The following is a 15,170-nucleotide window of genomic DNA, read 5'->3' as shown; positions in this document are numbered from 1 at the left end:
AAATCAGATATGGTGAAGCAGCAAACACACAACGCAGGACTTTGAGCAAGAAAAAGAACATGCCTCGTGGTCTCTACAGTAATATATACTTGGCTCTAGCCAGCTAAGCTTCCAGTTTTTTCTAGGTATCACCCATCCACACTCTTCAATGCTAGGAAAAAAAAAAGGAAAGGCTGGAAACAAAGCATTACCACTTTGAGCATTCCTGCTTTGAATCCATGCATTAATGAGTAGAATTATGCTAATTAATGAGATAACGTGTGTGAAATTGTAAAGAAACAAGAAAACATTATAGGGGCATTAAATGGATTAGATTGTTTTCTGATGAATAAATAATACTAGCTTAGACAAACATTTCTGGAAAGCACTGAACTTCTAGCTGCATGTCTGAAAACTGCTTAAAAATCAAGTTTAACCTAACAGTTTGCTTCAATCTTATTTTCTTACATCCTATTTGCAACATTAAACAGCAGTTTGAATTTAACACCCACAGCCTACCTTCAGCAAATAGCTTATAAATGAAGTGTTAGCATTTTTACATAGGAAAGGTAACACTGTCAACAAAAACAACAGTCTTCCTTCTCATAGCTGAGAGCCTAAAATAAAAATCTTTTTAAATTATTCAGTGCTGAACAAAAATGCTGATTGCCAAAGCTACAGCAGTAAACTTTTTTACCAGCAACATGACCATTAAAAACAGTACCCATGATCAGTAACCCAACACAAAAGTCTTACAGCCAGAAGTAGCAGTTCACATGTCGGTATAATCACTGACAAGACTATCACTGTAAAATATAAACTAGGTTTCAATTACCAAAATAGTGAGTACAGAAGTGCAGGAGATACTGCTAGCACACATACAATTAAAAACAAAACCTGGAACCCAATTTATTTTCCTCCAGGAAACAGCCCACTTACAAGGCTGAGGAAACAGTATCTCCAAGTTAATTAAAAAAAAAAAAGTCATGTGTTGCAGGAGCAGCTGCTGCACAGCCTATTAATGAGCCCTTAACTTTTGATGAAAGGAAACATGCATCAGTATTGATAATTGCCTCTGTTCTAGAAGCCCTTGAGATGTTTTGTTAAAATAGGCTTATCGGGCCTTCAACACAATCCATCATCCCCAGCACAGCCCAGGTCCCACGAGGAAATTAAATTGGACTGATCAATACTTGAAGCCATAACAGAACTCTTTATCATACTGCGGCCTCAATTACACAAAGCTGGGTCTACTGAGTTCAACCAGAAGGCACAATTTGTAGGTTTGATTGCTACCATAGATACCAGACTCTTAGAAAATAAATCCAACAATTTTGGTTCACTAAACATTAAAGTACAAGATGAGAGCTTAGAGAAAAACAGTGCTGTCACTCAGAACTCAAGCAGACTTCTCATGAAATCGTGCACTGTAAGGACTGGTCCAGAGTGCCCCTTTTCCAAAGGAAGAATTAACATTGTAGGTATCAAAGCATGCTTTAAGGGGCAGGCATTTCTCCAAGTATTTTCTCTTCTAGGCCTAAAGGTTCTGCACTCCAGAACAGAGCAGTGACTGAATCGGGTTGGGGTGCACAGAGAGGACCCTGCCCTTGAACACCTGGGCTTTCTATGAGGCAGGCTGCAGCAGGCTGGGGTCACAGGGCTGCCCCTCAGCCAGGTTCATGCCACAGACTGGAGGAGGTAAACAGAGGCTTTAGATCCCACATCTGCATGCAGCCTGGAATAGCATCAGGCTGTCCTGGTACAAAGGCAGTGCCACTGAGCCAAATCAACGCTACAGTGGACACAGTAAATTGTTTTTACAAAATAACCAGAAAGAGCAACTATTTAGACTGCTGCTATCTTAGCTGCCTTGAAAGCAAACATGCAAATTCTCAGCAGCGCCAGTACCAGACTAGGCTTGCCCTGGAGCCAGGAAACATAATGCCCAGGGAACAGAAGCTGCGTTGCTTGTACTGTGGCTAAAATTGGCCTTCTGTCCTCACAGCTTTCTTACTCTCACTGTGGTGTTTTTAAAACCAAAGAAAAAAAGGGAAAGCGGAAGGATCTATGGATCAACAAGAGAGCAGACAGGACAGTGTCTGCTGGGAAGCTACAGCGACAGTGAGGGGTGACTCACCACAGGTAGAGCAGTGATGAAGGCCCGAGAGCCCTGACCTCGTCAGCCCTGACAGAAGAAAACTGCACAGCAATAAATGATGGTGGGAGAAACAGAGATATGCAACCTGACAGCACATGTTGGGACAGAGTGTGGTGCAGAGCCCCAGGACAACAGGCTGGGAGGCAGGCTGGGCACAACTGCTAGACAGAGGAGAACTGTAGATGGGCACTTTTTAATGACCCTTCTTCCCCATCCCAAGGGAACAGGGCCTGTCACACAGGGGTATGCAGATAGTGGAAAGGGGCAGCTGCACCAGCTGTTAATAGTCTGAGGATGTGGGGGAATTGGAGAGAGCTCCCAGCAGAGAAGGGAGAGCAGGATACAAGGAAGCTCTAGTACACTACATGAGCCTGGCTAGTGAAAGCAATGTTGCTTATAGCTCTCTGGAATATTCGCAGTTTGAACCTGACAAGTGTTCCTGCACCACATCCAATCCAGCGTGCATCCCCTAGCCACCACTCCCTACGCATCACCATGCTGGCCACAGGAGGACCAGCTGTTCTCCTCGGCTTACCTGTCTTGCTGTCCCTTCACTCATTGCCATGTTGCACACCCTTTGCTCATGGCACTGTTGTTTTCCTCTTCTAATTCTATGGAATGTTTGCTTGGGAATACAAGTAACGTGACCTTTCAAAAGGAATCTATGGGTTTGAGCCACAGCCTATTTGCTTTGCACTGCTGCTGACAGTCACTTGGCACACAAAGATATTCACTTTGATCCATATATTTTGGACAGCAGCCTCAAGCTAGAGCCAAGAGCAGGCTTACTCAGTCCATACCAGGAAACCTAGAGCTCACAAGGCTCGCATACACTTGAGCACAGGGGTGCTCGAGTGCTCACGTGCAGGCAGGAGGCATTACGCGCTACGCACTGTGCCACTGTTGTGCCAGGGAGCAGCTGTCCTCCTTCAGCTACTTTGACTTTTCAGAGCAGCTGTGATGCTGTTAGTATGTAACTCAAAGCTCAACAAAAGATCCTTCATTACCCCTAGACCTCCAGCTTATTTTTTTAAACACAACTTGCTCATGAGGAAATACGAACGTGTGTACACACATCTATGTAGATGCATATATTTTCAAAGGGAACACTTCCTTACATTATGCAACAGATGCTTCCATTTTACTTACTTGCTTTCAGCTACACGACAAAGTACACCTATAAATAAAAATAAGTTTCATTCTACTGAGACAGAAATCCAGAATTTTCCATACCCTGCCAATTGGCAGAGTAGCTGCCCTGAAGCATACAGACGCAAGAGACCCCGGCAGAGGATCAGCTCCCCAGGAACTTTTATGCTTTCTTCTTAACTGATTGCAAAACCTCTGGAGTTGTTCCAGAAGCTCCATTAGTGTGACCTGCCAGTGCTCAGAGGAGAACAAGTACAGAAGCAGAAGAATGCACAACTTGACAACACAAAGTTGTTTTTGCTTCTGAATGATTAAAAGGCAAAATAGACTATTTACTATTTCTTGCTTTTTATGGAATATTGGATTTGAAATGTAATTTAAAAGTCTGCCTGGTTGCAGAAGGATTAATGATTCAGACTTTTATTACGGAGAGAACACTCATGGACTTTTAGGGAAATCTCTGATGGCAGTACCTTCAGTGCAAATCAGCTGTCCTGCTTACGTACTCCCCTGTTTCTCTCACACGCACCCGTCCCTTCTTGCAAACAACCAGAACTGATCCTGACATACTGAGATTACATGCTATTCACCAGTTCAAACCCATAATAATTAAAACAATACAACATCATACATACATTTTCCTTAGCAGCTCCATATTCAACTGCCACATACATACAAAACCAAAATAATTGTTACACAAAGAAATTATGTTCTAGTACAAGGCCAATAAAACCAAGAGAGTCTACTTATTACAGCTGGTGTTCACAACACCTTGACCTTATATTGCCTGTCTTAAACTGTAGCAAACTGCCTTCCAGGCAAAAATGCCTTCTTTCTGTGTGAAATTCCCACTCTCTGCCAATGTACAGTCATAAACTACATTCACACACAGCTTCTCTAAACAATATCAGTGCAGTAAATGGGTCTGCTTCTGTTTGAGACCTTATCATGGAAAATTACTGGATTGCTTGCTGCCTTACTTTATATCATCTTGTAGTTCCTGATTCAAGGACAGCTTTGAGAAATTCAGCACACAGAAAAAGAATCACCAGCTGCAGCCCCATGGGCCCCTCCAGTCCCATCACTGGAGAGATGGGGGTGCCTGCAGTAGCCCCTGGAATTGAACTGGATGAGCTCACAGGCCCAGGGCTGCGGTGTGGGTGGTTCAGAGAAAACACACATAAAGCACTCAGCTCTGCTGGCATGCTCCCCAGCCAGCTTGTGTGTCCAAGCCTGGCTGTAGCTTGGAGGCTGCTAGGAGTGCTCTTCCCTGAGCAGATGGGCTGCAGTAAGGGATCTCCTTGCAGAGATATGGGTGTGAGCAGAGAGGCCTCTGTCACTGTCCCTTGCCTTCCCAGCCCCCTCTCCAGTCACCCAGCCAGCTCCTTGGCTGCTTCCCTTGACAGACCATAACATTCTGCTAGGTTCAGGCCTGTGTGATCAGGGACAGCAAACATCCGTGTTCACCTGTGGGTTTTGCTTTGCTTTGCACCTATTTAGTGCATTAACATAATTTACATGAACCCATGCAGCTCCAGAAACTGCTGGATCCTGCTTTTTTAAATTAACAGTAATAGAACATATCTCATTTTCAGTGACTCCTTCCCTCCAACAGCTCCTCAGCTGAGCCCGAGTCACTTTTTGGGCATCCAAAGAATGCACTGGATCAGAAAACAGATCAGGTTTAAAAAATAAGTATATAACAATAAAAAAAAGTTAGTTCAAATGAAGAACAATTGAACTAGTCCAATTCACCGTGTAGCTGTGAACAATTTTTCTGACACAACTGAAGGCACAGCACAAGGATGGGAATGAGTGGCTCGTGGTTGGCTGCGGCAAGACGCAGGAACTGCTTTCCACCAGTGCTGCCATTTAAACATATGTCCGTGTGAGCAGAGTCTCAGTTCCTCTCCAAACCAGACACATTCGTGGTGCCATTTCCCAGTATGTGTTTGCCTTTCACCTTGCATAACCACTTGCATCACACAAAGAAAGTAGATATGAGGGCAATACTGGTATTTGATTGTGAAGACATTTCCTGCATGCTTACACAATGGTTCAGATTGACATAGAAGATCCAGAGAAGACCCATCAGGGGATGCATGTGTGTGCAGAGTTTGCTCACGGTATGCGGAACAACAGATTCTTGAGAACAAAGGAAAGGTCAGAATTAATTTATTTCAATTGCTTGTTTAAATGCAGTGACATCTTGGGAGCTAGTTAGTTCCCAAGGCAACATTTATCCAAATACACCATAACAGTGGTTTCCAAGATTTCAAATGCTGGCCTTTGTTGCTTGTCTGCGTAATCAAAATACCAATTTCTCAGCTAAGTACATTGCTCTAGACAGAGTTCAGCATCACAGCATCACAGCTCTCACCCATGTGAATGCATTTTACACTGACTGCTGTGCCCTTTGATTTATTCAGCAGAAAACCTGTCAAAATCCCAAAATGTTTCTTTCCATGGCACAGGAGGGATGAAAGAGAGGCCTGGCAACATTTCTTCATAAAACCTACTCACAGCAACTAAATAACATTTCTGATTCACTGAACAAAACAACAGAGGTCCATTTTAATACAGGGTGGGCAAACCATGCTGAACATGACAGTGCAGAGAAGGGCTAAGAGACCATTTATAGTACCATACATTTGTTGGTTTTTTTTGTTGTGTTTTGTTTTTTTTAATCATTTGCACTGCAACGGTTCTTTCCTTTCTTTCTATATTGTCTTCTAAAATCCTGTGGTGTGTACTTGAAATTGTAGGTAAGAATTTCATCTGTTATTTAAGAATTTTATATGTCACGTTTTCCACAAGAAAGCAGACGGAGCCTGTAAGATAACTACTGTACAACAAAGTTTGATAGAATATATATCTATAATTTTAATTTCCACTTTTTTTTTTGCCTTCCATTACTGGAGAATATGCTGCTCATTTACTAGATGAAGCTATAAAAGTGATTGCTTTACAAATTGGGAGAAATAATTTTCTAACTTAGCTGATTCAGGCGACAAAGCATATTATCACTTAAAGGAAGACTGTTATACTATCAATAAAAGCATTTACTGAAGCTAGATTGTGACTTTTTTTCCTTTGCCAATTATAAATGCATAAGATTTTACTATAAAAGAAAGCTATTTTAAATATAACAGAGATTAGTACACTCATGCACTTTCCACTTTCAAAGATTCTTTACTTGGATTAGCATTATGAAGAACTAGATTCCTTCATATATTTCCTACATTAAACATTCTAGAATTCAGGGACATTTTTTCATCTTACATGAGGAATGAGAACCACAACCCTCCAGGAATGAATATTTGAGGGTTCAATTACCCTTCCCCCCCCCAAAGAAAAAAAACACAAAAAACCCAACCATTCCTCTCTCTCTCTCTCTTTTTTTTTTTTTTTAAGTAACATTATTTCATTCTGATATTTATATATTTTAAATCTTTCAATATTATCAACAGTCACTTCTAAACGTTGACTAGTAATAACCCAAAATGTGGTCTTCAGACATCTGTGGTTCTGCTTTGGCCAATGTTGATTTCCTTTCCATCAAGGAGAAATCTCAAATCTAGGTGAGAAAGTGTACTGCAGAACATGCAAAAAGCTGAGGACAGAGTATACCTCCACAACGGGCAGTGTTATTTGGTTCTAAGATGCTGCTTTTTATTTTTTGTTAACAACACCTTCAACACCTTCAGAATTCATTTTTTTTCCTGCACTTGCATTAATTGATGCTCTGAGCAGCTCTCAAGCTACAAAAAAGCCAGAGGAAAAGGATGATGTAGCCACAGCAACATAAAGAAAACAGAGGCACAGCCAGCACTAACCTGGGTCTGCCAGTGGCACAGCCATTTCCTTTTACTACTCACTTCTCTCTCAGCACCTTTCCCTAACTCTTTCCTTTGATCCCATTCTATCATCCTTCCAAGTCAGCCTTTTCTATTTTTTTCCCAGATCACTGCTATCAGAATTCCAATTATACTTTCATCTACCTTGTCACAAGCCCACCAAGAACACGCCTGGCCTCTTACCAGCATTCTTTTCTAATGTTTTCCTAAATAAATTACTCAGTTTTCTGTTCCTGTCCTCTTTCATCTGGTCAATTCCTCATTAAATCATAGAATGATTCTCGTAGATCTACCTTTTATTCCACCTGCTGCACTACTCTCCTCCCACCATCATTCTTAACACTCTCCCACTTCAGCCTCAGTTCATCACTACACTCTCGCCTTGCCCACTCATCCACTGCTCAGTTATTCATTCACTCCCTCATTCTCTCATTACTTGAGGAACGTATCTTATTCTCTAACTACATAAGTAGCATGATGCATTCTACAAGCCTTAACAGAAAAGTCTGTGGAAAAGAAAGGATTATTTTCCTTGGATTTTTAAGAGTATTCACAGTTTTGGCGTACTCAGTTTGGTCCTAATTTTATTTTTTATTTGCTAGAACTCCTGCAAGTGTTAACTGAGGATATACAACTCTGAGGTAGTCAGATTACTGGTAGTTCTTGCAGATCAGGACTCTGGGAGTGTTTTATTGCTTTCTTTGTCCAAAAAAACACGTGAAGCTGGGCCTAAGGTTTTTTAACCTTAGAACAAAGCACTTCCATAGTTTCTTCTTTAATAGAACTAAGTATGCAGAATAGACTCTGCAGCTCTGCTGTATCTGGCTCAAGTATCTCACACTTGATTTACTATTGCCTCTGACAAGTCTGGATGCATTTCTGAAGGTTTTAGCATTCTGCTTTGGCTACAGAGGTGATTCATACACTAAAATGAAGAAATTTTAAAAGGGACAGCTGTACAGTTCCCTAGCTGCTGGCCATAAGTAGAAAAATCCACACAGTGCATTGAGAAAAAAACAAAAAGTATGTAAGGAAAAAATGCTTGTCTCTGAGGAAATACATAGGGGACACAAATCAATAGCTTGTCAGTTAGCAGCTTTTTAGCACAACTTGACTTTTACCCAAGCACCCTATGTGGAACTTAGAAAGCAAAATAAAAGGATGCCACAACTCCACAGATGCTATCATTAATTGAGTGAAGGGCACATGCACTGCACAGTCAAAAATTAAGCAACAGCACACTGAAATCACAGAGGAGCTTAGTGTCCTGAAGGACTAGATCACAGGTATCATCTCATTTCTTCTTTGTAAACATCAGCAATTGTCTGTGAAGGATGGGAATAAAGATCCAACATTACTCCCTTATGACACCTTCATCAACCAGGTCTGTAGAATTTTCCTTACACTGAAATCCCTATGACAGTGAAGTCAGAAGATAGCGCACATACTTCTAGTCCCAACAATCACATCATGGACTTGATGCCAATCCCTTCAAAGCACTCACTCTAAACTGCAGGAGAAAGTGCTGTCATTATTTCAGAGGCTCATCTGATGTAGCTATCTGGAAGGGAAGCCTGAGGGATTAGAGTGTAAGAGAGAAGATAGAAGGGAAAATCAACTAGATTCAATGAAAGGTCAAACTGACAGCAGTTAACAAGGTCATACAAAGCACAGGAAACAGTTCTGCTTGGGAAGACCTTGGAATAAAGCAGTCTGCTGCTGAAGGACCTCTCTCATGTGTTACAAAAAGCAAAATGGAGCAAATAAGAGTAGGCTTCAAGATAAAAAAAAAAAGAATAGTCTCATATTTTAAGCTGTTTCAAAGTGCCCGGAATTTTCAGATCCCACAGTTGACGTTCCACAGAGCTGCTCTGTATGAGAGAAGGCAACGCAGGACAGTTGCAAATTTCATATTCTGAAGACTTCATTTGAGCCCTTGGGGTCTAATTTTATTCACATTGACTGACGCAGGCTGAGTGCTACGCAATCATGAATATCTTTAGAATCATAGAATCACCAAGGTTGGAAAAGACCTCCAAGATCATCCAGTCCAGCTGTTCACCTACCCCCAATATTTCCCACTAAACCATGTCCCTCAGTACTACATTTAAACACCCCATGAACACAATTAAAGACAAAACAACCCACAGATTGTGCATGTCACAAACTGACATCAAAATAAGTGGATGTCTTGGCACTTATCTCTGCATCATTTCTTCATATGTAAAATGGAAACTAAGCTACTCCTCTTCTGTGATAACTATGAAAGTTTATTCTTGAATATTAATGAAGCACACTTATTTTAGCATTAACATCATAGAAAAGAGAAAAAGTTTGTCTACAGATTAAGTCTTGATCAGTGCTCATTAAGCAAAAAATGAGACTATACAATGAAAATGATAGCAAAATAAAATACTACACACATGCTTACATGAGAATAAGTACCCCTGCACATTAGATTTCATAGGGTCCAGTTGGAAGAAGAGTGTCATATTCAGCTGACATCATAGCTATAAACAGTTTAATGGCATAAAGAGACATGATACAAAGAACGTAGTTTTTTCATACTGTAAATTACTGTTTCTCATTTTAGGGAATGCAAACATAAAGTTTCAGCTCTTAATTTATTTTGAGGAATACATAGCACCGATTCAAGCTGCAACTATCAAAAAGCCCCTGCAAGCATGACCACTCTATACTCAATCTCACTATCTTTGTAATGCTAGTGCCTCCATCTCTCAAGCCCGTTCTGGTAATACCTAATTTCAGGCAGGCCTTCATATTCCAAGGATGTATGCTGAGAGGAAATGAAAGGCTAAAGAGAGAAATCTGTACTGGTTTCCTGGCAATACTCAAAAACATTTTAATAGAGGCTCAATGTTAACATTTAATATTACCAAAACTCATCTCTCCTAAGTGATGATGCAAATACAGTTATAAACCAGGCTAAAGAAGAATACTACTTTTTAAATTGCATCCTTCAGTAAGCATATTTGTGTTCAAGAGATCAAAATAATTAAAAAAAACAGAAAGGAAAGAGGATAGAAAATGAAAGGAAGTACATTTAGATAAGCTAATTGTTGAAACAAAACAAGTAAGAAAGATTTCAAGGAACAATGGATATTGAAACTGCAGAATGTTGCTACAGTGGGCAGTGCTTTGTGGATGACAAAAAGACAAACAGAATCAAAACTGTTTGCTGAAAGATCAAACAAAATGATAGATTTCTAAATTTCATCACAAGGGAGTCTGGAATCTATAGACTGCTGAAAGAATAAAAAGGGTAAGTAGAATATTTTATTCCACTTGCTTCCATTATGCTCCTCGCATAAGCGTGCGGTTCTGATTACTCCACCAAGACAGACAATATACCCTCAGTTTGTTTCTTTTATCTTACGGCTGGAAAAAGTTGCTCAGTGACCATTTGCATGAAAAGTGTTATTTTTGAAAGGCATTGTAATCTTAGTAACACACTGTTGACAGAAATTTGAATCTTAATATAGACATAATGTAGTCCTGTAAGTTCACCGGTATTCTTCACATCACTATATGTATACACGGCTCCTTAGATTAAAATCATCAGGAACAGAAATCTGTTTCGTTTTGAATGATGGAAGTGACTATAAATTTCTGCACTGGATGTTAATATCTCTTCATTATATGCATTTAGTACTCTGTCTGAAAGACAGAAAATATGCTGAATGCACTCTCTTCACAAGTATCAGCATTAGAGATAATCACTCTGTAAGAATGGGCAAAGAGAGATGGAAATGATGGAGAGTAATGTAGAGATATCATTCTGGGATCTTTACTTCCAGATGAATTACTTCAGACTAAGCTTAATGTAATTTCATTTCCAACCACCAAGCTGTATAAAAATTTATAAAACACCTTAGCATTGTAGAAATCTAAGGTTACTTTAAAAATTAATGTATGAAATCTATATAAAGGTTGGATGGGGCCCTGGTCAGCCTGGTAACAATGCTGCCCACAGCAGGAGTGTTGGAACTGGGTGATCTTTAAGGTCCTTTCCAACCCAAGACATTCTGTGATTCTATGGTAAGTCAGCAGTGACAGATCAAAGCACAGTTCTATGAAGTCAGTAAAGATTTAAGCGGACAAGAAACATCTGTGATCTAGATGAGCAGACAAAATTCATCAGAGAGAAAATATACTGTATTCTTTAGACCCCTATGTAAAATATCATTGGCAATCATCACTTTTTGGGATGAGGTAGCACTAGTGCTTTTGCAACTAAGACAGAGCATGGGGTACCAACACTTCCACAAGTGGAGCACAGCTACCTAACAAATGTTTTCCGAGCTCATACACTTCTGGCAGCTCCTACCAGCTCTTCCAGTAACAGTAGGTAGGAACTTGCATGCAGTCTATATGTTGTAGAAATGTCATAACTAATTTTGTCTAATGCCATCTGTTATTGGTTTCTCTGTGCCAAAAAGTGCCAGTGATGCAAACCACTATTGTCATACAAAAACCATCCATGCAAATTATCAAACAAGATTTGGAGATATTTTCTGTGGTGTGAACCTGCTATATTGGACCTGACTACTTATCACTAAACAAAAGCAGTGTGACTGTTCACAAAATGGCTGGATTATCAACACTTCTAACTGTTCTGGAACTTACACCCATTTCCACCAAATCCATGAATACACATGCATTAGTAACAGACTTAAATGCAAATAAAGTTGAAAACTGCAAATATGTACAAAAATACCCATGAAGCAACTGTGAAATACTTTTTCAATTAAAGATTTTAAAGCAGAAGAATTATGCCATTGTTTCTACTAAACATGTAGCATGTCAGAAATGACTTAGAGTGAATATAATCTTAATTTGTCAAGTCAGATGCATTACTACTAACTATGGTTCTTTTAAACAAAGGCTACAGATATTGGAAAACAAATGAGTGATATTATATAATACAAAACTACACATTACACATGCATTACCTTCAAAGATATTCATTTCTAAATTTACAGATACAAATGTTGTAGAACATAAAATTAGACTTTGTCACCTGCATATCTGGATTCTGAGGGCACCAAGAGGTTTTAGCTTAAACAAACCTTTTCCCCTCTCCCTCTTTTGAAAACAAGTCGGTACAACCCAAGGCCCTGACTGCCTCTAGAACTTAAAGATTTTCTTTTTCTTTATAAATTATTGATGTAACAGTTTCATAATACTAATTTTCTATTGCTAGAGATCTCTTTAAGGCAGATCATGCCTAAACCTTCTTAAAATTGGTGGGTTTCAGATCTGTAAGAGAAACTAAGCTGTTTCACACTGCAATCTACTATGGTGCCTATTTTGAGGATATTTGTGCATCTGATCAAGTTTTAATCCCAGAGTAGGCATTGTTTCCCATAGAACATTAAACAAAAGCTGGACTACAGCAACTTATGTTTTTTAGCTAAGTCATCTAAACTAGACAGTAGGCAATGACAATGGAAACTATGCCATTCACCTCAACAACTCATTCAGAACTGTACAGAAGGATCCATTGTCTGACCAAGTTCCAAAATCCTGTCCTGTAACCAGCAGCTTAAAATAATTCTTCCAAGTTTCCTTCAAAATATGTAAGGGTAGCAGGAGGAACAGAAGCAGAGAAAGGACTAGATAGCAGGTTTCTTCTATAACAAATAAAAATCATACTCAAATGAAGGCAGAAATTTGAAGAATTTCTGCAAACTCTTAGAGCTTAAATATCAAGGACCCAGATAGATCCTCTACAGACAGAATATCTTCTACATTTTCCAAACCATTGTGATCACACTCCCTATTTTACGAGGTTAAGGATCTTCAGTACTGGCTTAATCTAATTTCTGTCATGTGCCTGGTAAGGTAGGTAACTCTCTTTCAAGCTGAAAATTTAAGAACTTTTAGATGGATCAGGATTTTGAACCTATTCTTCCACAATTCAGGCAGTGTTCTGTGTCAAAAACATTTTGTCCATCTATATACATCTCTAAGATGTAACAGAAGTTTTACCTGCCTTCTCTTTTTAGACATGATTAATAAGGTTGGACATGGCTTGGCTTACCTTATATTGCAGGATCTAGCTCCCCAGCTGAAACAAATGAGAAACATTTATTATGAGTCCTCATGGGATTTAGGCATAAAACCAATGCTGAACACTTCCTTGCTATCAAGACTTCAGTGGATGTGTGCACACTTAGTAACATACAATGAATCAAAGAAGTTTAGGTGCCTAAATAGAAAGGCATTTCCCCCCCAGAACAGCTAAACAGGAGTTTCTGCATATTAGTGTTGCCCAGATGTTAGGTAGATACTTGAATGTCCAATGTGAAACTGAATTATGTGGAATTCAGATCCAAATTGCTTCCTTCAGGAGGACTCACTCTTGATCCACTCAAAGGATCCTACTTATTTGTTCCTGAAAAACCAAAGGTGAAATGAGTCTATTTTTGGTACTTCTGAATTTTAAGAGATGGAACTTGTCTCTAACACCCCTCCTTTCAGTCTTACAGAACCTGGCCTAGGAAAGACTGACTGATAAGAAAGCAGTAGAGATACAACTTCATTCAATACCTTAGATATAGCCATCAGCTGGGTTTCAGCTCTTAAGACCACTCTTTACACTCCCATGCAGCACACACCCATTAGCATCCATTCCAGTTTCCCACTGAATGGAATGTGTTATTCTTTTAGTCTTCGCACTGTTTTTTACATTGATTCCCAGCATTATCTTCACATGAAGGAGGATTTAAGTGTTACTTAAATATGTAAGTTTAGGTTATTCTTCTATATAATTCAACTATTAAAACTATCCTTTAAACGTGTCTAGACCAATCTTACACACCAGAGATAAACACGTGAGACCGCAACTGATAGGGGCCTGCCTCCTTTCCTAAAATCTCCCGTGGTTTCTCTTTCATAACCCGCTCAAAGTCCAATGTCCACTTGTTTGGAACATTTTTTCTAATTCTGAAACCAAATATTTGAGGGAGAAAACTTAATTTTAATCATGCTTTATCCAACCATCTGCCTACAGAAAACTGCAAACTCCCCCAGGTCTCCTCTCCTTCCAAACATATTTTATGTCAATATAAACTTATCAAAAGGTGCCCTTGCTAACTCTGATAGTTTTTTCTTTTCCAAAGAAGTAGCTTTCTCCCAAATGAAGGATTCCACATTCCTAGGACTTGCATTATGCAAAGACCCTATGTTAAAAATAGTGCCTAACTGCCAGCATGTTTCCTAAGGAGAAACTGGACTGAGGTTCTCAAATGTTCTCCATCTTTCCATAACAAAACACAAGTTTTTCAGTCTTTCTATAACATGTTAAAACTATGAAATCTTCTTCCCATTCACTCACACTTTGACATAAAGAAAAGGAATGTGACTGTGGTCAAAGATAAGAAAAAAAGGCCTGTTCCAAAAGCTCTTAACTTCCAAAAGCCTGACAGCTCTAAAACCACTCTAGGCCTTAAGTGTGCCAACAAAAGCAGATAGAATATGGCTTTGAACACATTTATGTATGATATATACATATTTAGCATATACAATAAATAAACACATTTAAATAAATATTCACTACTGCTGTTCACTAGGGAACAATTTCATTAAAACAAAAGTAAAGAAAAAAACCTAAGACACTAAAAATTCCTAAGCATTACATGAACTTGCAGATTAAGCCCGTCTAAATCAAGTTCCAGTGGTTCTGCCTCCATTGTCAACTGCAGCTATATGTTTCCTATCCTTATGCTGTAAATAACCTGTGAGATAACACACTGAATGATGCAGAAATCAAAAGCAAATTAGAATTATGTCAGTAATAAATAAATAAATAAAAATCAGTCTGTAGCCAAATCAGCCTCCTGGACTGTTTTGCCATATGACCACTGGCACAAGGAAGAAGACAGGGAGGGGCGACATATGGTGGGGAGGGCAAAGAGCAGCTTGGGATCACGCAGCTGCCCAGACAGATTTGATTTGTCATGGGATGGTAACTGCTATTGTGTGCAATCCAAAGTGCACAAATA

At 39.4% G+C, this 15,170-nt stretch overlaps 1 protein-coding gene across 9 annotated transcripts in view; it reads right to left on the bottom strand.

The window, feature by feature from the left end:
- Nucleotides 1-15,170, bottom strand: part of PLD5 (phospholipase D family member 5) — a 330,317-nt gene that overhangs the window by 80,677 nt on the left and 234,470 nt on the right. Inside the window, exon 5 of one of the 9 annotated variants that reach the window (NR_173702.1) lies at nucleotides 13,208-13,234. The exons of the other annotated variants lie outside the window; for them this stretch is intronic. The gene's annotated coding sequence lies outside the window, so the exon portion shown is untranslated. The remainder of the gene's footprint in view (nucleotides 1-13,207; nucleotides 13,235-15,170) is intronic. 9 annotated transcript variants of the gene reach the window in all.

This window comes from Gallus gallus, chromosome 3 (genome assembly GCF_016699485.2).
Source record: "Gallus gallus isolate bGalGal1 chromosome 3, bGalGal1.mat.broiler.GRCg7b, whole genome shotgun sequence".
NCBI classification, from domain to species: Eukaryota; Metazoa; Chordata; class Aves; order Galliformes; family Phasianidae; genus Gallus; species Gallus gallus.
This window is presented reverse-complemented; position numbering and strand designations above follow the sequence as displayed.